The following is a 22,033-nucleotide window of genomic DNA, read 5'->3' on the forward strand; positions in this document are numbered from 1 at the left end:
AATCCAGGTTCATAAAATTTTTCCCCTGAAAACATCTATCTGAAAGTCTGGTTCTGCCAGGTTTTAACAGAGCACAGAGCGCCTCACGCCTGATCTCCACCCTAAATCTCTTTCAGGATGTGTTGGAGGTTAGTGGCTACAGTGCCTAAGGACTCAATCCTTGCAGAGTCAGATGGTGAGAGACATTCCCTAGTTGGCAGACATTCAAAGACTGCATAATAGTGAGTTAAAGATAAAAATCTGACTAACTTCTGTCCTTCTTTATAGTTAATGCTTTTTGCTCTGTTTGTTTTAGTCTATACTATATATTCTAAGAAACAATAATATTCATGCATTTCCTTCCCATGACCCCATCATAAGAAAGAGAGATCACCTTTGTGCCTCTATGGTAAAAGGACTTTTTTGAAGATAAAATCATGGCTCTCATACAAATAAAAAACTAATGCATGTCAATGTTATGTTTAACTCCTTCACAAATGAGGGAACCAGTAATTTTGAATTCTCAAAACTGTCACATGCAGGCAATGGGGAATTCTGAATTTACAAATAGATGCAAAACTGGTCAAATATCTATAGGGCAATAATCAATTAAATTCAACCTGAAACATCTCACTTGCATTTCTGGGGACAAAAATTATGTGTATTATCAGTTTTCTGAAAGTAGCTATGTAAAACAGCTCAAAGGAAACAAAGGTAAAGATGACCAAGAGGACTCCACTAAGCAGAACAATTAGCAATCTTGTTCAACCATTTCAAAGTCCTTCACAACGTTTTTCTGACACTAAAATGTCTCCTTAAAAGTCTTATTAAACTCCTTAAACATCTGTCTTAATTATTTTTGAAGACTATAAGTAGTGATAGGATGGCATTTAAAGGCTAACACAGTTTACAGAGTATACTGGAAAAATAAAGTAGTTTCCTATATATAAGAGAGAGAACAAGATTTGGGGAGTTCCCCCTAAGGGTGGATACATGTTCACAGGGGAAAAGGTAATCAGTGTTGATGAAGTGGGAAAGTTAACCCCACGATTTGAAAGCAGAGGACAAAGGGGTACAGTTGGGCCTGTGCTAGCAGGGAGCATGGCTATGAGGGAAAGCACTGATTCCTGCAGAGCAGCGGATGCAGGAGCTGAGCAGCTGGGTTGCTCAGGATTGCAACTCCCATGGCCTGTAAATGAGCCCTACTCCTAGCTTTCCAGATCCATGTAAGCCCAGAGTTCTTGACTGGAGGAAGGAATCTTAAAAGCCTGATACTAAATTTTATTCTAACCACAGGACTCAGAGCTGGCTTCATTTGACTTTTAAAAGTAGAATAATGTGACTCTTTTGAAACTCAAATATAGTATAATAAATCCATTCCCACTATAATGTTAAGCCTTTGGTTAGTGGCATTACAAGAAAGGATTATTCAGCATGTACTTTCATTTTCAAGGTTGATTTAGCACAAATTTCATACTTCGGAAAATAAAGATAGAAAATATAATATTAAAACATGTAACTGTATTGTAGAGTACATATAATAAACTGTTCCCTAAAAGACTTACAATTTTAGGATTTTTTCTAATTATTTCAAGATTAGAGTTTAGTACGGGCTTCCTTGGTGACTCGGTGATAAAGAATCTGTCTGCCATTGCAGGAGATGCAGGTTCCAGCCCTGGGTAGGGAAGATCCCTGGAGAAGGAAATGGCAACCTATTCCAGCACTCTTGCCTGGGAAATCCCATGAACAGAGGAGCCTGGTGGAATAGTCTATGGGGTCTCAAAAGAGTCTGACATGATTTAGCAACCAAATAACAACAGAGGTTAGTAATCTGTTAAGGAAATTTAACAATATATGTGTGAATGAGCTTTTCCTATCAGTCTATGAAATTTTCATCATTCATAGTGCCACTGAAAGATAACGCATTTGTAGAAAGCCAGCATATTTCTACTATAGATACTTCAGAAAACAACATGAGTTATCAGGATGATATTATCACCCTGAAATAGATGTAACATCAATTTTATCTATCCACATACTTAGTGGTTGAGTCATATACCCATTCAACATGTATCTATCCAGTGATTTCTAGATGCCACAGTATGCTGGGAACACAGCAATGGACTAAATAGGCAAAGTCTGTGCTCTCATAGAGCTAGAATTGCAGCAAGGAGAAGAAAAAAATGGAAATAAATAAATGAAGAAAAAGTAAGTGTGCAAACAGGGTACAAATATCAAGCAACTGAGAAGACAGTTTATTGAAGTAGTCAGGGAAGGATTTCATGAAAAAGTCACAACTGAGCAAAATTCTAAAATTGTGGGAACAGATATATACAGATTACTAGGCAAAGAGATCTGCAGAAGAGAGATTAAAAGAATACTAAGCTAATAGCAACAACAAAACAACATGTACCCTGAGGAAGGAACAGGAAGCATGCCTGAAATGCTTAGGAACAGCAAAGTGGTAGGTATGGCTGGAGCCCACGGAGAGAGAGAGCAGGAGAGAATGTGAAAGGGGTAACATCAGGGATCACACTGTGAATGTTATTGTAAGAAGTCTGAGTGAAAGCGAAAGCCAACTCCTGTAACATGTGATGCAGCAGTTTAGTTCCAAGGCTGCTAGACATTTACACAAGCATACTCTCCACATATTGCATTTAAATTTGGTGGTTATAAAATATTAACTTGTGGCATTAAATTTGCAAATTATTAAATTGCACTATATGTTAAGCTGCTATAACTGAGATCTAAGTATCAGTGATTACAGCAAAGTAAATATGTATCTCTCTCTCATATAAAAGTCTGCTGCTGCTAAGACACTTCAGTCATGTCCAACTCTGTGCGACCCCATAGATGGCAGCCCACCAGGCTCCACTGTCCCTGGGAGTCTCCAGGCAAAAACACTGGAGTGGGTTGCCATTTCCTTCTCCAGTGTATGAAAGTGAAGTCTCTCAGTCGTGTCCGACTCGTAGCGACCCCATGGACTGCAACCTACCAGGCTCCTCTGCCCATGGGATTTTCCAGGCAAGAGCACTGGAGTGGGGTGCCATTGCCTTCTCCGCATATACAAGTCTAGGCATAAGCAAACCATGGCTGGTAAATCAGTTCCTAGTATCAGGGATCCACAGTCATATCCTAGTATCAGGGATCTAACTTCTTTCCCGTCTTAAGGATTTTCCCCTTATAAATGTGGTCCAAAATGGAGTATGATTGCATCACTACTCTCATGAGTAGAAAAAGAAAAATGTAAGGTTATACCTTTCCTATAAAGGTGTGGCAAGGCTGTTGAACACATCATTTCTTCTCCTAACCCCACTGGAGTCTACTTAGTCACAGTTAGTGACTTAGTAGACTAAGTTAGTCACAGTTAAGTGATTAACTGTCACAGTTAAGTCACAGACTAAGTCTAGACACAGACTACTTAGTCACCTAAAACTGAAAGGGAGGCTGAGACAGACAGTCTTTATTCTGAGCAAACATGTGCCAAGTTAAAATTAGAAACTCTGTTATTAGATAAGAAAAGGATAATGAATATTAAGAACAGTTCAATTCAGTTCAGTCACTCACTCATGTCTGACTCCTTGAAACCTGATGGACTGCAGCACGCCAGGCCTTCCTGTCCATCACCAACACCCGGAGTTTACTCAAACTCAAGTCCATTGAGTCAGTGATGCCATCCAACCATCTCATCCTCTGTCGTTTCCTTCTCCTCCAGCCTTCAATCTTTCCCAGCATCAGGGTCTTTCCCAATGAGTCAGCTCTTCGCATCAGGTGGTCAAAGTATTGGAGTTTTCAGCTTCAGCATCAGTCCTTCCAATGAACACCCAGGACTGATCTCCCTTAGGATGGACTGGTTAGATCTCCTTGCAGTCCAAGGGACTCTCAAGAGTCTTCTCCAATACCACACTTCAAAAGCATCAATTCTTTGGCACTCAGCTTTCATTATAGTCCAACTCTCACATCCATATATGACTACTGGAAAAACTATAGCTTTGATTAGATGGACCTTTGTTGGCAAAGTAATGTCTCTGCTTTTTAATATGCCATCTAGGTTGATCATAACTTTTCTTCCAAGGAGTAAGTGTCTTTGAATTTCATGGCTGCAATCACCATCTGCAGTGATGTTGGAGCCCAAAATATAAAGTCAGCCACTGTTTCCATCTATTTGCCATGAAGTGAGGGGCCCAGTTGCCATGATCTTAGTTTTCTGAATGTTGAGTTTTAAGCCAACTTTTTCACTCTCCTCTTTCACTTTCATCAAGAGGTTCTTTAGTTCTTCACTTTCTGCCATAAGTGTGGTGTCATCTGCTTATCTGGAGTTATTGATATTTCTCCCTGCAATCTTGATTCCAGCTTGTACTTCATCCAGTCCAGCATTTCTCATGATGTACTCTGCATATAAATTAAATAAGCAGGGTGACAATATACAGCCTTGATGTAATCCTTTCCCAATTTGGAACCAGTCTGTTTTTCCATGTCCAGTTCTAACTGCTTCTTGACCTACATACAGATTTCTCAGGAGGCAGGTCAGGTGCGTCTGGTATTCCCATCTCTTGAAGAATTTTCCACAGTTTGTGGTTATCCACACAGTCAGAGGCTTTGGCACAGTCAGTAAAGCAAAAATAGCCATTTTGTGGAACTCTTGCTTTTTTGATGATCCACCAGATGTTGGCAATTTGATCTCTGGCTTCTCTGCCTTTTCTAAATCCAGCTTGAACATCTGGAAGTTCACAGTTCACGTACTGTTGAAGCCTGGCTTGCAGAATTTTGAGCATTACTTTACTAGTATGTAAGATGAGTGCAATTGTGTGGTAATTTGAGCATTCTTTTGCATTGCCTTTCTTCGGGATTGCAATGAAAACTGACCTTTTCCAGTCCTGTGGTCACTGCAGAGTTTTCCAGATTTGCTAAGAACAGTTAGTTGCCACTGATTTAAGAAGATTCAAATACATCCTTGTAGCCTATCTTTTTTTTTTTTTCCATTTATCTTTATTAGTTGGAGGCTAATTACTTTACAATATTGTAGTGGTTTTTGTCATACATTGACATGAATCAGCCATGGATTTACATGTATTCCCCATCCCGATCCCCCCTCCCACCTCCCTCTCTACCCAATCCCTCTGGGTACCTATCTTATATCCAATATAATTTAATTTTAAAATGCAGTAAACATCCTTTAAAAGCATAGTGTATTTTTGTGTATGGTGTTAGAAAGTGTTCTAGTTTCATTCTTTTGCAAGTGGTTGACCAGTTTTCCCAGCACCACTTGTTAAAGAGATTGTCTTTTTTCCATTGTATATCCTTGCCTCCTTTGTCAAAGATAAGGTGTCCATAGGTTCGTGGATTTATCTCTGGGCTTTCTATTCTGTTCCATTGGTCTATATTTCTGTCTTTGTGCCAGTACCACACTGTCTTGATGACTGTGGCTTTGTAGTAGAGTCTGAGTCAGGCAGGTTGATTCCTCCAGTTCCATTCTTCTTTTTCAATGGATTAAAGATCTAAACGTAAGACCAGAAACTATAAAACTCCTAGAGGAGAACATAGGCAAAACACTCTCCGACATAAATCACAGCAAGATCCTCTATGACCCACCTCCCAGAATATTGGAAATAAAAGCAAAACTAAACAAATGGGACCTAATGAAACTTAAAAGCTTTTGCACTACAAAGGAAACTATAAGTAAGGTGAAAAGACAGCCCTCAGATTGGGAGAAAATAATAGCAAATGAAGAAACAGACAAAGGATTAATCTCAAAAATATACAAGCAACTCCTGCAGCTCAATTCCAGAAAAATAAATGACCCAATCAAAAAATGGGCCAAAGAACTAAACAGACATTTCTCCAAAGAAGACATACAGATGGCTAACAAACACATGAAAAGATGCTCAACATCACTCATTATCAGAGAAATGCAAATCAAAACCACAGTGAGGTAGCATTACACGCCAGTCAGGATGGCTGCTATCCAAAAGTCTACAAGCAATAAATGCTGGAGAGGGTGTGGAGAAAAGGGAACCCTCTTACACTGTTGGTGGGAATGCAAACTAGTACAGCCGCTATGGAAAACAGTGTGGAGATTTCTTAAAAAACTGGAAATAGAACTGCCATATGACCCAGCAATCCCACTTCTGGGCATACACACTGAGGAAACCAGATCTGAAAGAGACACGTGCACCCCAATGTTCATCGCAGCACTGTTTATAATAGCCAGGACATGGAAGCAACCTAGATGCCCATCAGCAGATGAATGGGTAGGGAAGCTGTGGTACATATACACCATGGAATATTACTCAGCCATTAAAAAGAATTCATTTGAATCAGTCCTAATAAGATGGATGAAACTGGAGCCCCTTATACAGAGTGAAGTAAGCCAGAAAGATAAAGAACATTACAGCATACTAACACATATATATGGAATTTAGAAAGATGGTAACGATAACCCTATATGCAAAACAGAAAAAGAGACACAGAAATACAGAACAGACTTTTGAACTCTGTGGGAGAAGGTGAGGGTGGGATGTTTCAAAAGAACAGCATGTATACTATCTATGGTGAAACAGATCACCAGCCCAGGTGGAATGCATGAGACAAGTGCTCAGGCCTGGTGCACTGGGAAGACCCAGAGGAATCGGGTGGAGAGGGAGATGGGAGGGGGGATCGGGATGGGGAATAAGTGTAAATCTATGGCTGATTCATATCAATGTATGACAAGACCCACTGAAATGTTGTGAAGTAATTAGCCTCCAACTAATAAAAAAATTAAAAAAAAAAAAAAAAGCATAGTGTAAAGGAAAGAGTACCTGACAAAAGGTCAAAGGATATCAAAAACACTATCACAGAAGGCCGAAATACTATCACAAATCTACCAGAGATTAGCTGTGTAACCATGAATCAAACCTAACTTTTCTTATAGTCATTATGTCATCTGTAGTACTGGGTAGCATCTAAACAAAAGAGGCTCCCTAATACTTTAGAGAAGTCACTGTTATCAAGTGCACATTTATTCTAAATTGCTGAAACTTACACAATTATATAAAAACTCAAGAGTAGAAATATCTGGTGTCCATCCCAAGGCATACCAGATGTGTCTCTTACAAGCCAATACAATTTGGCTGCATCCTTGAAAGTTTGAAAAATACAAAAATTAAAGTGAAAATAACTCCCACCTCTGTTGAATGGAACTGCATGACTCACTGACAGGGCAGTGACTGGGCTGGGTGCACCCCAGGATATTGGCTGACATCCCTGAGGTCTCAACTGACGTACAAGCCAGATGACCTTTCAGCACTGAGATAAGGAAGAAGCAGTTTGTTTTTATATAGTCAATGAATCCACTGCCACATATTCATTCAAGCAAAGTCATCAGTTGCAAAGATGCCAGAGAACCCCAACAAGTGCCTTATTTGGGTTTAGAAGTCACAACAGAAGCTAAGATTATCTGTCATGTGTTGGGGCTTCTTAGAGATTTTGTTTTCTTCATTGAATGCATTTCCCCACAGCTCATTTGTGGTTCTAGCATCTTGCCACCAGCTTTCCAATGCTTGGGAAACATTCATTCACAGGATCAAAGCCAGTTAGGCCAAAGGTCTGGTCCTTGGCTCTGTTTCCATGAGTGCTCTAAAATCTCCTCCAGAAGTAGAGAAAGGAAAGTTTTCAGTCTTCATGTTGTAGCCAGAGTCACAGTTCCCAGGAAAGCCAATTAGTCTGAAAAATCAGTATCCAGAAACAAATGAAAAAAAAAAGAAGTATTGTGGTGCCAACTGATGTTGTGACCTAACAGATTTTTAATAGAAAAAAAAAAAATTTACAGGAGCAGGCCTCACGAAACAGATAATTAAAATTTTACAGAAACATCTCTCCATTTAGGTGCTAACAACCATAATCTATCTAAAACAATTAGAGATAAACATTCATACCTGCAGCACTAACAACTCACACCGTAAACCTGACAGCAGGTCTCTGAATAATCGAGGTGCTGAATATACAGAGTTCAACTTATTCATTCTAATCGACTTCAAACAATATGGATTGAGTCATTGGAACAAAAACTGTGATGCTTTCATTCATTATGCCTTAAAAAAAAAAAAAGTCAGGCTTTTTGGTACTATGGCTGGAAAAAAAGACAAAATGTCAGTATACACGAAAATCTTTTAGGGCAGACAGTTATTCACCATCCTTACGATAGTCACCTTTTCTGTGAATAATTTTATAGAGTCGAGACGGTACTCCTTCTTTAAAAATAAATCTTCAAAAACTACTTCTGGCATACAAACTACAAAAACAGTTGTATTAAGTGATAAAATTATTTACTTTTGTGTGATAAAACTAGAATTTGAATCATGACTCCACCATGACTTGGGAGAATTTGCTGGGAGTTTGCTGGGAGAATTCAATGATTCAATGAAATATATATACATTTCATATATATCATATATACACATATATTAATATAATTAACTGTCATATTGTAGGCAAAAGGCAATTGATCATCTCCCACTTTAAGCACTTAGTTTAATATAAAAGACTGAAATATATACTGGTTATGAGCATGGAGTCTGGTACCACAAATCTGGTGTCTACTTGGGTGTTTTGATTTTGTGTCACTTTTCCACAGTCTCGTCTTCTGTAAAAATGGGTTAATAATAGTATATACTGCATAGGATTGTTAGGACAGTAGACTGAATTAATCTGTACTGAGGAGAAAGGATCTAGGAAATCAGTCAATATGAAAGCAAGTGAGGAAGCTGCATGGAGTTCCAGCTCTTAAGTAAAGACAGACAATGCCTTCAGTCCACAAGGTTGAGACATAAAGACAAGATGAGACTGGAAGCTCCAGGCTAATCACAGACCAGTGAAAGCAGGCCAGAGCTTAGCCTCATGAGCAGGACACCATCAGCCAGAAGGTGACATAGCACCACTCAAGGGCTAACAATACCTGAGGAAGCCGCTTAGGTCTCAGTACCTCAGCAGCAGGGCCTGATGAGGCCACCAACACCACACGGGCTGGGCCCTTAGGCAATAATTTAGACCTGTTATGATGACAAAGTAAAGGAAGAAACAATGCCTTCTCAGTTCAATTTACTTCAGTCACTCAGTTGTGTCCAACTCTTTGCAACCCCATGGACTGCAGCACGCCAGGCCTCCCTGTCCATCACCAGCTCCCAGAGTTTACTCAAACTCATGGCCATTGAGTCAGTGATGCCATTCAACCATCTCATCCTCTGTCGTCCCCTTCTCTTCCTGCCTTCAATCTTTCCCAGCATCAGGGTCTTTTCAAATGAGTCAGTTCTTCGCACCAGGTGGCCAAAGTATTGGAGTTTCAGCTTCAGCATCAATACTTCCAATAAATATTCAAGACTGATCTCCTTTAGGATGGACTGGTTGCAGTCCACAGGACTCTCAAGAGTCTTCTCCAACACCACAGTTCAAAAGCATCAATTCTTTGGCGCTCAGCTTTGTTTATAGTACAACTCTCATATCCATACATGACTACTGGAAAAACCATAGCCTTGACTAGACGGACCTTTGTTGGCAAAGTAATGTCTCTGTTTGTTAGTATGCTGTCTAGGTTGGTCATAACTTTTCTTCCAAGGAGTAATCGTCTTTGAATTTCATGGCTGCAATTACCATCTGCAGTGATTTTGGAGTCCAGAAAAATAAAGTCCGTCACTGTTTCCACTGTTTCCCCATCTATTTGCCATGAAGTGATGAGACCAGATGCCATGATCTTAGTTTTCTGAATGTTGAGTTTTAAGCCAGCTTTTTCCCTCTCCTCTTTCACTTTCATCAAGAGGCTCTTTAGTTCTTCTTTGCTTTCTGCCATAAGGGTGGTATCCTCTGTGTATCTGAGTTTATTGATATTTCTCCCTGCAATCTTGATTCCAGCTTGTGCTTCATCCAGCCCAGTGTTTCTCATGATGTACTCTGCATATAAGTTAAATAAGCAGGGTGACAATATACAGCCTTGACATACTCCTTGCCTGATTTGAAACCAGTCTGTTGTTCCATGTCCAGTTCTAACTGTTGCTTCCTGACCTGCATAGAGATTTCTCAGGAGGCGGGTCAGGTGGTCTGGTATTCCCATTTCTTGAAGAATTTTCTAGTTTGTGGTGATCCACACAGTCAAAGGCTTTGGCATAGTCAATAAAGCAGAAATATATGTTTTTCTGGAACTATCTTGCTTTTTTTGATGATCCAGCAGATGTTGGCAATTTGATCTCTGGTTCCTCTGCCTTTTCTAAATCCAGCTTGAACATCTGGAAGTTCACGGTTCACGTACTGTTGAAGCATGGCTTGGAGAATTTTGAGCATTACTTTACTAGCATGTAAGATGAATGCAATTGTGTGGTAATTTGAGCATTCTTTTGCATTGCCTTTCTTTGGGATTGGAATGAAAACTGACCTTTGCCAGTACTGTGGCCACTGCTCAGGCAGTTCTATAAGGAGATAGATATATGTTTTCCTTTCCTTCCTCCGCTCCAATACAGTGGGCGTAAATCTGGGGGGAAAAGTTAATGAATAAAGTATCATCTCCACCCGTATAGACCTCATAATTAGTTGTTTCGACAAACATGGAAACAAAGAAATATTGTACAATTAACTTGAGAATCTCATAAAAGGTATTGCTTGTGTTCGGTCCTGAAGTGAGGGGGGGAAAGTGAGTGTTAGTCACTCAGTCCTGTTTTCTGTGACACTCGGTCACATTCTATGTGACTCCATGGACTGTAACCCGCCAGGCTCCTCTGTCCACGGAATTCCACAGGCAAGAATATTGGAGTGGGTAGCCACTTCTTCCTTCAGGGGATCTTCCTGACCCAGGAATGGAACCTGGGTCTCTTGCATTGCAGGCAGATTCTTTACCATCTGAGCCACCAGGCAAGCCCTGAAGGACAGGTATGACTTTTTCCAAAGCAGACAAGGGAGACAGAGGAATCTAGAGGTTAAGATCTTATGTGAATATCATGAAGAAATTCTCAGTGGCATGGAAGTGCATGGCATGTTCCAAAAGAGTATTTAATTTGAATTGGGGTTGCCAGGGAAGGAACGGATGAGGAAGAAGCAGGGAAGAAGCTAGCAAGAAGAGCTCTAGGGTAAAAGGCTAGCTTCACACTGGATATTGAATGACCTTCCCTTTACATTAAGATAAAGAGTAGGAGATTTATTCCATAGGAAATAGGGAGCCAGCAAGAGTTTGAACACAGGAGAGTATGATATAGTCAGATTTATGTTTTGATCTGTATCACCAATGGTAACATGGAAAATGCACTGGGAGGGAGGTGCTGAGGTACAGAAAGAGGTTCAGTAATGTGGACCACCAGAACCACATCCGTACCGGGTATAGTTATCAAAAATGAAAGGCAATAAAAATGACAAGGATTCATGAGTCCCAAATATCAAAAATTATCTCCCTTATTTTTAAAGAGTGAAGTCACTCTGTCGTGTCTGACTCTTTGTGATCCTATGGAATGTAGCCCGCCAGGCTCCTCCCTCCATGGGATTTGCCAGGCAAGAATACTGGAGTGGGTTGCCATTTCCTTCTCCAGGGGATCCTCCCAACCCAGGGTTCGAACCTAGGTCTCCCTCATTGCAGGCAGACTCTTTACCATCTGAGCTACCAGGGAATCCCTATTTGTAAATAAGATATGCAAATGAATTGGTGGGTAATAACTGAAAGAGTAATACCTGATACAAGAAATTCAGTAAAGGAGACAAACACTATTCCAAGCTTTTAAGAGATCATATGCTTTACTAGACCATAAATCTTGGTAGACATTAGTAAACCATCATAAAACAGTTTAGTGGTTGTCTACTCTGTAAAAACCTATGACTGATGTGCTACATAAATATATACATACAAACATTTGTATATCTTCCCTAGTGACTTAGAAAGTAAAGAATCCACCTGCAATGCAGGAGACTCAGGTTCGATCCCTGGATTGGGAAGATCCCCTGGAGAAGGGAATGGCTACCCACTCCAGTATCCTTGCCTGGAGAATTCCATGGACAGAAGAGCCTGGCAGGCTATAGTCCATGGGGTCACAAAAGTAGGACTTGACTGAACACACACACACACATGTACATACATAAATGGAGTGGGCCACATGAATACCCACAAAACAGCTGATACTGATAAGTAAATAGAATTATTTGTTAGAGGTTCAATTCCATATTGACCCCATTTTAGATCTCTATTTGACCCTTTTTTGTTTTCCAATTGGGAGAAGGAAAATACAGTAAATGAGCCATAATTTTTGGCAATGCATATTTAAAATAAGGTCTGCCAAGTTCAAAACTGAAAATGCAGCAGCTGTTTGTACAAAACATAGGCCAAGAAACTCCTACATGACTGACATGCTTTTGCTTCCAGCCACGCAGTCTCTGACTGGGCATTCATTTCAGCAACTGTTGACCAAACCTTGAGAAGACAGTTTTTCTCACTATAGAGGAAAAGAACCCTAAAAGAGAAGGATTAAGAGTCGATACACAACAATGGGAGTGCTTCTAAGGAGGAAATCTGTATATTCAATCAGGAGGAAATCTTCATGGATATGGAGAAACAACCATTCTCACAGTGTGGGTAGATTAGCTATATAGTACCCTGAATATTTGGAGACGTGCCTTACTTTGTTTGCAAAAGAGAGCTCCCAAGGCCAATTCATGGTGCCTGAGACTAACAGACACTGTTCCTTAAAATGCATGGAATGTGCCTTCCTGAGGCTGGCCGCGCCCAAGTCTCTGTGATGGCAGTAGTGGATGGGGCAGCAGCGAGCACTGAGAAAGTGTCCAAGGCAGCACCATCCTGCACATCAGCATGCAGCCGTGATGGACCAGGGCCAAGGGCGTTTGTGGAAGCCGTCCGACAGGGCAATAGCTATGGCCTGGCAAGAGGGCAGCCAGCAGATGGAGAAACAATGCCTAGGGCTCAAAATGTAAAGAAATCCCACAGTGACAGATGCAGTTAACGGCACTGAAGACATAGCAACAATTCAGAGAGTGAAAGCTTGGGGGGCGGGGGGCTGCGGCTAGGGGACAAGTAAATAACTCAGTTTCTGTGTTCAACTTCAGAACAGAAAGAGGCAAGTCTGACAGATGGACATAAAATCATCACACTTAGTACTGATAAATCTGACTGCACAATGTGGCTTAAGATCTGCAGTTAAATGATATTGCTTAGACTTCATCCTATATTAGACATTCGGAGAAGGCAATGGCACCCCACTCCAGTACTCTTGCCTGGAAAATCCCATGGATGGAGGAGCCTGGTAGGCTGCAGTCCATGGGGTCGCTAAGAGTCAGACACAACTAAGCAACTTCACTTTCACTTTTCACTTTCATGCATTGGAGAAGGAAATGGCAACCCACTCCGGTATTCTTGCCTGGAGAATCCCAGGGACTGGGGAGCCTGGTGGGCTGCCGTCTATGGGGTCGCACAGAGTCGGACACGACTGAAGCGACTTAGCAGCGGCAGCAGCATAATAGACATTGACACAGCTGGACAACGGCAAGCAAGAGGCAGGCATGGTCGAGAAAATACCAGAATTTTATAAGCTGTGGACAAACAGGCTCTAACAGGTAAGGAGTCTGGCTGGACACACTAGGAATTAAGTGTTCCTAACATAAAGTTATCTAGTCTTTCATCCACAGGTAGCAATGAACAGAAAAAAGACAGAGGCTCTTCCCCTAAACCCACAGTGACTTTCCCTCTAGAACAGTGAAGTTTTAATTTTCTATCCTTTGTGGAAATACGAGGGGGAAATATTATTGTTAACTATAATAATAATGGCAACTATTATTTTATTACACATTTGTTGTCTACCAGCATGATGCTTTGTGTATTATGTGATTAAACCGTCATTACAACCTTATGGAGTAGGAAATGGCAACCCATTCCAGCATTCTTGCCTGGGAAATTCCAGGGACAGAGGAGCCTGGAGAGCTACAGTCCATGGGGTTGAAAAGATTCGGACACACACGATTGTGCACTGGCATGCACACATTCTATCTTATAGATAGGTGTTGTTTTTAAACCTCACTTTCACAAAGAAGTACACAGAATCTTAGGATTGGTTTCCTGTCCAGTGTTACATAGTTATGAGGAGCCAAAGTCTGGAGTTTGTGCTTCAACCTCTAATGCCTTCTGCCTCCTGCAGGTGAGGGCTGTGCATGCCTCTGAACTCCAAGGAGAAAAGAGAAATTAAAGAAACTGGTAAGGAAGTGAGCTCAAGTCTCATGTATTATCAGAGGGGCAGGGGAACTAACAAAATCTCTTGGCTTAGTTGTAATCTCCATCCTCCACCCAGATAGTTAGTTCCACTGTTTCACTGTTAGAGAAACTCTTTTATATAAGCATCTTCTTCTTTTCCCCACATGTTATTGAGGCATAATTAATCTACAAAAAAAAACTGCATATATTTAATGTATATGATTTGATGAGTTTGAACATAGGCAAACACTTGTGACACCATCACAATAAAGGTAATAACCATAGCCATCACCTCCAAAAGTTTTTTGTCCTTCTGCTTTTTTGTTTTGTATGTATGTGTGTATGTAGGTATGTATGTTTTGTTTTGTATGTATGTGTGCTTTGTAAGAACATTTAATATGAGATTTACCCTGTTAAAACATTTTTTTTCTGTTAAAACATTTTAAGTGTGCTTAATACATTTTCTTTATCCGTTTGGGCATTTATGTTGCTTCCATGTCTTGGCTATTGTGAATAATGCTGCAATGAACATGGCAGTGTAAATATCACTTCCAGATTCCAATTTCCATGATTTTGGCTATATATACAGAAGAAGGACTGCTGTATCATATAGTAGGCTACTTGTGATTTTTTTGAGAACCCTCTATACTATTTTGCATAGTGGCTGCCTCATTTTATATTCCCGTTAGTAGTGCACAAAGGTTCCAATTTCTCAACAACCTCACCAACACGTATTATCTTTTTTGTTATTGTTGTAATAGCCATTCTAGCAGGTGTGAGGTGATAGCTCATTATGTTGATAAACTCTTCAATGCAAAAATATAGATGTATTTCTCACAGAAGTCAAGGATTATTTAATCATATCATATGTATGGAACACATGCTGCGTGTTCAGTTATGTCTGATTCTTTGTGACCCCATGGATTGTAGCCCACAACGGCTCCATATTACAAACACAGGTAAAGAAAAAACTTCATAAATATTAATTTTGGTTGTGGCTTCACTTGTGGCTCAACTGGTAAAGAATCTGCATGCAATGCGGGAGACCTGGGTTCAATCCCTGGGTTGGGAAGATCCCCTGGAGAAAGGAAAGGCTATCCACTCCAGTATTCTGTCCTGGAGAATTCCATGGACTACAGTCGTTGGGATTGCAAAGAGTCAGACATGACTGAGCAACTTTCACTTTTCACTTTCAGCATCACCATCCTTTTAGCTATATTTATAGCTTCTAAATATTGCTGCTGGGAGACATAGCAGTCTATTTACAAAAGCAAATTCTTTTATAAGTATAGAGCAGCATCATGCCAAATGGAAATACCCATGGTCCAAGATACTTAAACTGCCATCAACCTATAAAAAACAAACCAGTTCTATTCCCAGTTTTTTAAGAAATCTCCACACTGTTTTCCATAGTGGCTGTACTAGTTTGCATTCCCACCAACAGTGTAAGAGGGTTCCCTTTTCTCCACAGCCTCTCCAGCATTTATTGCTTGTAGACTTTTGGATAGCAGCCATCCTGACTGGCGTGTAATGGTACCTCATTGTGGTTTTGATTTGCATTTCTCTAATAATGAGTGATGTTGAGCATCTTTTCATGTGTTTGTTAGCCATCTGTATGTCTTCTTTGGAGAAATGTCTGTTTAGTTCTTTGGCCCATTTTTTGATTGGGTCATTTATTTTTCTGGAATTGAGCTGCAGGAGTTGCTTGTATATTTTTGAGATTAATCCTTTGTCTGTTTCTTCATTTGCTATTATTTTCTCCCAATCTGAGGGCTGTCTTTTCACCTTACTTATAGTTTCCTTTGTAGTGCAAAAGCTTTTAAGTTTCATTAGGTCCCATTTGTTTAGTTTTGCTTTTATTTCCAATATTCTGGGAGGTGGGTCATAGAGGATCTTGCTGTGATTTATGTCGGAGAGTGTTTTGCCTATGTTCTCCTCTAGGAGTTTTATAGTTTCTGGTCTTACATTTAGATCTTTAATCCATTTTGAGTTTATTTTTGTGTATGGTGTTAGAAAGTGTTCTAGTTTCATTCTTTTACAAGTGGTTGACCAGTTTTCCCAGCACCACTTGTTAAAGAGGTTGTCTTTTTTCCATTGTATATCTTTGCCTCCTTTGTCAAAGATAAGGTGTCCATAGGTTCGTGGATTTATCTCTGGGCTTTCTATTCTGTTCCATTGATCTATATTTCTGTCTTTGTGCCAGTACCATACTGTCTTGATGACTGTGGCTTTGTAGTAGAGTCTGAAGTCAGGCAGGTTGATTCCTCCAGTTCCATTCTTCTTTCTCAAGATTACTTTGGCTATTCGAGGTTTTTTGTATTTCCATACAAATTGTGAAATTCTTTGGTCTAGTTCTGTGAAAAATACCGTTGGTAGCTTGATAGGGATTGCATTGAATCTATAGACTGCTTTGGGTAGAATAGCCATTTTGACAATATTGATTCTTCCAATCCATGAACACGGTATGTTTCTCCATCTGTTTGTGTCCTCTTTGATTTCTTTCATCAGTGTTTTATAGTTTTCTATGTATAGGTCTTTTGTTTCTTTAGGTAGATATACTCCTAAGTATTTTATTCTTTTTGTTGCAATGGTGAATGGTATTGTTTCCTTAATTTCTCTTTCTGTTTTTTCATTGTTAGTATATAGGAATGCAAGGGATTTCTGTGTGTTAATTTTATATCCTGCAACTTTACTATATTCATTGATTAGCTCTAGTAATTTTCTGGTAGAGTCTTTAGGGTTTTCTATGTAGAGGATCATGTCATCTGCAAACAGTGAGAGTTTCACTTCTTCTTTTCCTATCTGGATTCCTTTTACTTCTTTTTCTGCTCTGATTGCTGTGGCCAAAACTTCCAACACTATGTTGAATAGTAGTGGTGAGAGTGGGCACCCTTGTCTTGTTCCTGATTTCAGGGGAAATGCTTTCAATTTTTCACCATTGAGGGTGATGCTTGCTGTGGGTTTGTCATATATAGCTTTTATTATGTTGAGGTATGTTCCTTCTATTCCTGCTTTTTGGAGAGTTTTAATCATAAATGAGTGTTGAATTTTGTCAAAGGCTTTCTCTGCATCTACTGAGATAATCATATCAGCAGATGAATGGATAAGGAAGCTGTGGTACATATACACCATGGAATATTACTCAGCCGTTAAAAAGAATTCATTTGAATCAGTCCTAATGAGATGGTTGAAACTGGAGCCCCTTATACAGAGTGAAGTAAGCCAGAAAGATAAAGAACATTACAGCATACTAACACATATATATGGAATCTAGAAAGATGGTAACAATAACCCTATATGCAAAATGGAAAAAGAGACACAGAAATACAGAACAGACTTTTGAACTCTGTGGGAGAATGTGAGGGTGGGATATTTCAAAAGAACAGCATGCATACTATTTATGGTGAAACAGATCACCAGCCCAGGTGGGATGCATGAGACAAGTGCTCGGGCCTGGTGCACTGGGAAGACCCAGAGGAATCGGGTGGAGAGGGAGGTGGGAGCGGGGATCGGGATGGGGACTACGTGTAAATCTATGGCTGATTCATATCAATGTATGACAAAAAATAAATAAATAAATAAATAAATAAACAAACCAAAATAGATTATTTTGCATTAAAACTGTCACAATCCTTAACATTTGGTGGTAATAAGAGTAAAAATCAGAAAAAAAACTACCTTTTTCCTGTGTGTTTTGAATAGTTAAGTCAGAAATAGAAAATACTGGGATATTTTCATGTCTCTGTAAATTTGTTCTCATATTTAATGGCCTTCATATGATTTTCAAAACTCTTGTTTCAAAATCTGAGCCACATAATAGTCTACTAAATAAACACTTAAGGAGACATTTACAGCACTATTTGTTTCTTATTTTGGCAGATTAGGAAAATACAATAGAAAAATAGCATCTCAAGAACAGATTAAATTTTTACAAAAGTGCCAGTTACTCACCACTGGTCTCTGGTTTCCCCAGCTGTCATCCCTGCTAACCCTGCTCCACCCTTTCTGCTGCTTGAACCGCTCTCCAGATACGCATGGTCTCACCTGACCAGATTTCTTCTATCACAGAGAGAAATTATCTATTTCATAAACTGATATCTTTCCCTACATAAAGTATTTTTAAAGATGAGTCTATGGCATGAGTGCAAAAGTAAAACAAGGCAGTGGTTTACTACATGAAGAACTCCAAGCACAAATAGAGGAAAATTTTGCTGGTTTTCTTAAAATTATACCATATAGATGACACCCTATTGTCACCCTTCCCCCCAACTCAAACCTGATTCCAAGAATATTAGTTGTGAAAAAAGGATTTAAAGTGTGTAGGTTCATGAATAAACAGAATAATTGAGTCAAGGGACTCCAGGAAGGCCTCCTCTTTCCTTAAGTGGCTTCTGTATATAGTTGATTGCTAGTCAAAATTCCAAAATTAGTTTCATTTTGTTGTATTTTTTAAATGTGCATACTCCTAAGAAAGATAAAATTTTAAGTTTAATAAAACATCCAACCAACATTTTCTAAAATACTTCTCTGTGTCTGACCATGTGTTAGGTGTTATGGATATGAAGATATTTATGAAAGGAGCTCAGTATAGGAGCCTAGACCATGTAAGCAATTAACTAAAAGACAGTGTAATTAAGGCTGTAACAGAAGAACGTATTCAGAGCTGTGGGAGCATGAAAATGAGAATGTTTGAGTCACTGTGTAAAAGTCTCAGAAGACCTCTTATAAAAGGTGACTTTTTAAATGGATTCAAAATTAGTACAATTTTGATCAGAGGAAACAGACAGCAAGCATGAAGCTGCCGAGAGTTGAAAGGATGCAAGTAGGAGAAGAAACAGAATGCATGCGCAAAATAATCTCTATTCACACCTTCTTTTAGGGCATAGAGAAGGAAGTAACTACTTCTAAACTCACAGAATATGTATGCATCTTGCCTGAATTAGTGCAGTCGTGTCCGACTCTTTGTGACCCATGGACTATACAGTCCATGGAATTCTCCAGGCCAGAATACTGGAGTGGGTAGCCTTTCCCTTCTCCAGGGATCTTCCCAACCCAGGCAGTGAACTAGGGTCTCCCAACCCAGGTCTCCCGCATTGCAGACAGATTCTTTACCAGCTGAGCCACAAGGGAAGCCCAAGAATACTGGAGTGGGTAGCCTATCCCTTCTCCAGCGGATCTTCCCAACCCAGGAATCGAACTGGGGTCTCCTGCATTGCAGGTGGATTCTTTACCAACCAAGCTATCAGGGAAGCTCCGCTAAAGATATATCTGTGCATTAATAAATTTATATGCTAAAATATGAGCTGTTTTTACTGAGAAAATATATACTAATAGAGATATAGGTAGAAGGAAAAATTGCTAGGTATGTCAGTAGACATCAGCTAGAAAATTTTTAATTATGATTTTATTATTTTTCACCTTAATGAGTCCAGCTGTCTACCTATTTAATATTATTGAATGCTTACCAGCTGCCATGTCCTCGTCAAGGCACTGGGGATTCACTAAAGAATTTCACAGAGCTTATAATCCTAAAGAGGATGGAAAATAAACAAGAAACTAATATGTAATAGAATTCAAAGTATGACAAAATTGAAGAAGTCTTGCAAGCAGCTCATGTGGAATTACTTGCAGAAACTAACAGTCTTCTAGGGAAAAGTAGAAGACCCAAATAATAAAAAAAAATAAAAAAGCTTTTGATTTAAGGCATTAAAAGCTTGAGGAGCCAAAATCACAGAGACACTGGAACCACAGAGAGGTGAGCAGATATCCTGTTGGTCATTTCTTCTCTAAGGCAATTCTTGGAGTGAGACTAAATGCCAAGAATTAAGTCAGGGGCCTACACATCCATTTGTGTGTGCAGGTGTCACCTGGCCCTCTTTGAGTCCACCTCTGAGTGACAGGGTCCGGAGAACTAAATCTACAAAACTGTGCTATGATACAGTGCTCATTGCTATTATTAAAAGAATCTGTCCTTTGACTCTGATCCAGAAGTTTCATGACTTCTGTTAAGAGGCAGAGAAGTCAACAGAGCTTTGAAAAATCTCATGGGATAAAAGACACCAAAAACTTATGGCTGCCCATGTATCTAGGAGTTAAGGATCCCAGATCCTGGAGAGAAAGGAGATCCAGAAAATTGAGCCACATGCTGCGGGTTTCACTTTGATATACTTGATGAAGCAACATGAAGCAAGAAATGAAGCTAGATACAAAACAGTTGAAATGCAGAATTCATTTTTCTGTAATCTTCCACTGCTAAAGAGACAGAAATTGTTGTCAAAACCATCCAAAAAACAAGAGACCTAGAAAATTCCCAGGCTCTCATTGGAACTTCTGGAGAGCTACATATAAGATAAAGAGAGAGCCAGAGTCTACAGAATTTCAACCATTCCTAAGTCTTCTCAGTCCTTTTAGGAGACAATTCTTCATGGTTTTCTTGTATTCATTCATATCTGCTAAGTAGAGGAATCCACTGTCTGTTTCATACTATCTTTCAAGAACATTTTTATAATGAACAACCATGGAGGAAAGAGACAGTGTCTGTCTCTGGAGCAAAGGGCAGGCTGTTTAAAAGATGTAGATGTATTCTATACATAGACATGAATCTACAGAGATCTATAGACCTATTCAAATTATTTATTTTTCTTGAGTGATAATTGGAAATTTTTATTATTCAAGAAATTTGTCCATTTTATATAAGTTGTTGAACTCATGTGGAATGAATTATTTAAGTATCTGCTGCTTATTCTTTTAATGTATAGAAGGTCTGTGGTGATGTACCATGTACCCCTTTTCATTCCAATATTTACAGTTACTTTTACTTTGTTAACCTGACTAAAGGTTCATCAATTCCTTTGGCATTTTTAAGAAACTGACTTTTGCTTACAGTGATTTTTCTCTCATACATTTCTGTTTTTAATTCTATTCCTTCTTGCTGTTATTATTTCCTCCTTGATATTTGCTTTGAGTTTAATTTCCTCCTTTATTTCTAGTCTCTTAAAGTGGAATCTTAAATTCTTGATTTTAAATTTTGCTTTTCAAATGAAAAGCATTAAAAGTTATAAATTTAACTATAAACTGTTTTTTAGCTACATCCCAGAAATTTTGACATGTTGAGTTTTATTTTCACTTGATTCAAAATATGTTTGAATTTCCCTTGTGACATTCTGTTTGAATCACGGGCTACTTAGAAGTGTTTTTTTTTTCAAAAATTTGGAAATCTTTAAGACATCTTTCTGTTAATGGTTTCTAGTTTAAATCCATTTGAATTGAAAGCATACCTTAAATGATTTTGATTCTTTATTTATTTATTTATTGGTCTATTGAATAATATCTATCTTGGTGAATAATATCTATCTTGGTGAAAGTCCTATATGCTCTTGAGAAAAATGTGTATTATACTACTGTGATTTGAATTGTTTTGTGTGTATCTAACAGATTCATTAAGTAAATAATGTTAAAAATCTGTTTCTTTACCAACTTTATATTTCTTTACCAATTTTATATATTTACCAACTTAATCTAAAGAAACAATCTATTTCTTTACCAAGTCTCTAACTCTGCTTGTGGATTTATTTTTCTTAGCAGTTCTATCAGTTTTATTCCATACACTTTAAACTCTAATGTTAGATGCATACATATTTGAGATTACAATCCTTTTATTGAATTATCCTCGCTATGCTGGGAAAGACTGAAGGCAAAAGGAGAAGAGGGCAGTAGAGGATAAGATGGTTAGATTGCATCACTGACTCAATGGACACGAATTTGAGCAAAGTCTGGGAGATAGCGAAGGACAGGGAAGCCTGGCACGCTTCAGTCCATGGGGTCACAAAGAGTGGGACATGACTTATTGAC

At 39.1% G+C, this 22,033-nt stretch overlaps 1 long non-coding RNA gene across 6 annotated transcripts in view; it reads right to left on the minus strand.

The window, feature by feature from the left end:
- Positions 1–10,302: 10,302 nt before the first annotated feature.
- Positions 10,303–22,033, minus strand: part of LOC122428703 — a 242,651-nt gene continuing 230,920 nt past the window's right edge. For all 6 annotated transcript variants that reach the window (XR_006265802.1, XR_006265798.1, XR_006265800.1 and 3 more), the window contains 2 exons: positions 19,648–19,710; positions 10,303–10,477 (listed from right to left, as the gene is read on the minus strand). This is a non-coding gene — a long non-coding RNA (uncharacterized LOC122428703). The remainder of the gene's footprint in view (positions 10,478–19,647; positions 19,711–22,033) is intronic.

Source organism: Cervus canadensis, chromosome 27 (genome assembly GCF_019320065.1).
Source record: "Cervus canadensis isolate Bull #8, Minnesota chromosome 27, ASM1932006v1, whole genome shotgun sequence".
NCBI lineage: Eukaryota > Metazoa > Chordata > Mammalia > Artiodactyla > Cervidae > Cervus > Cervus canadensis.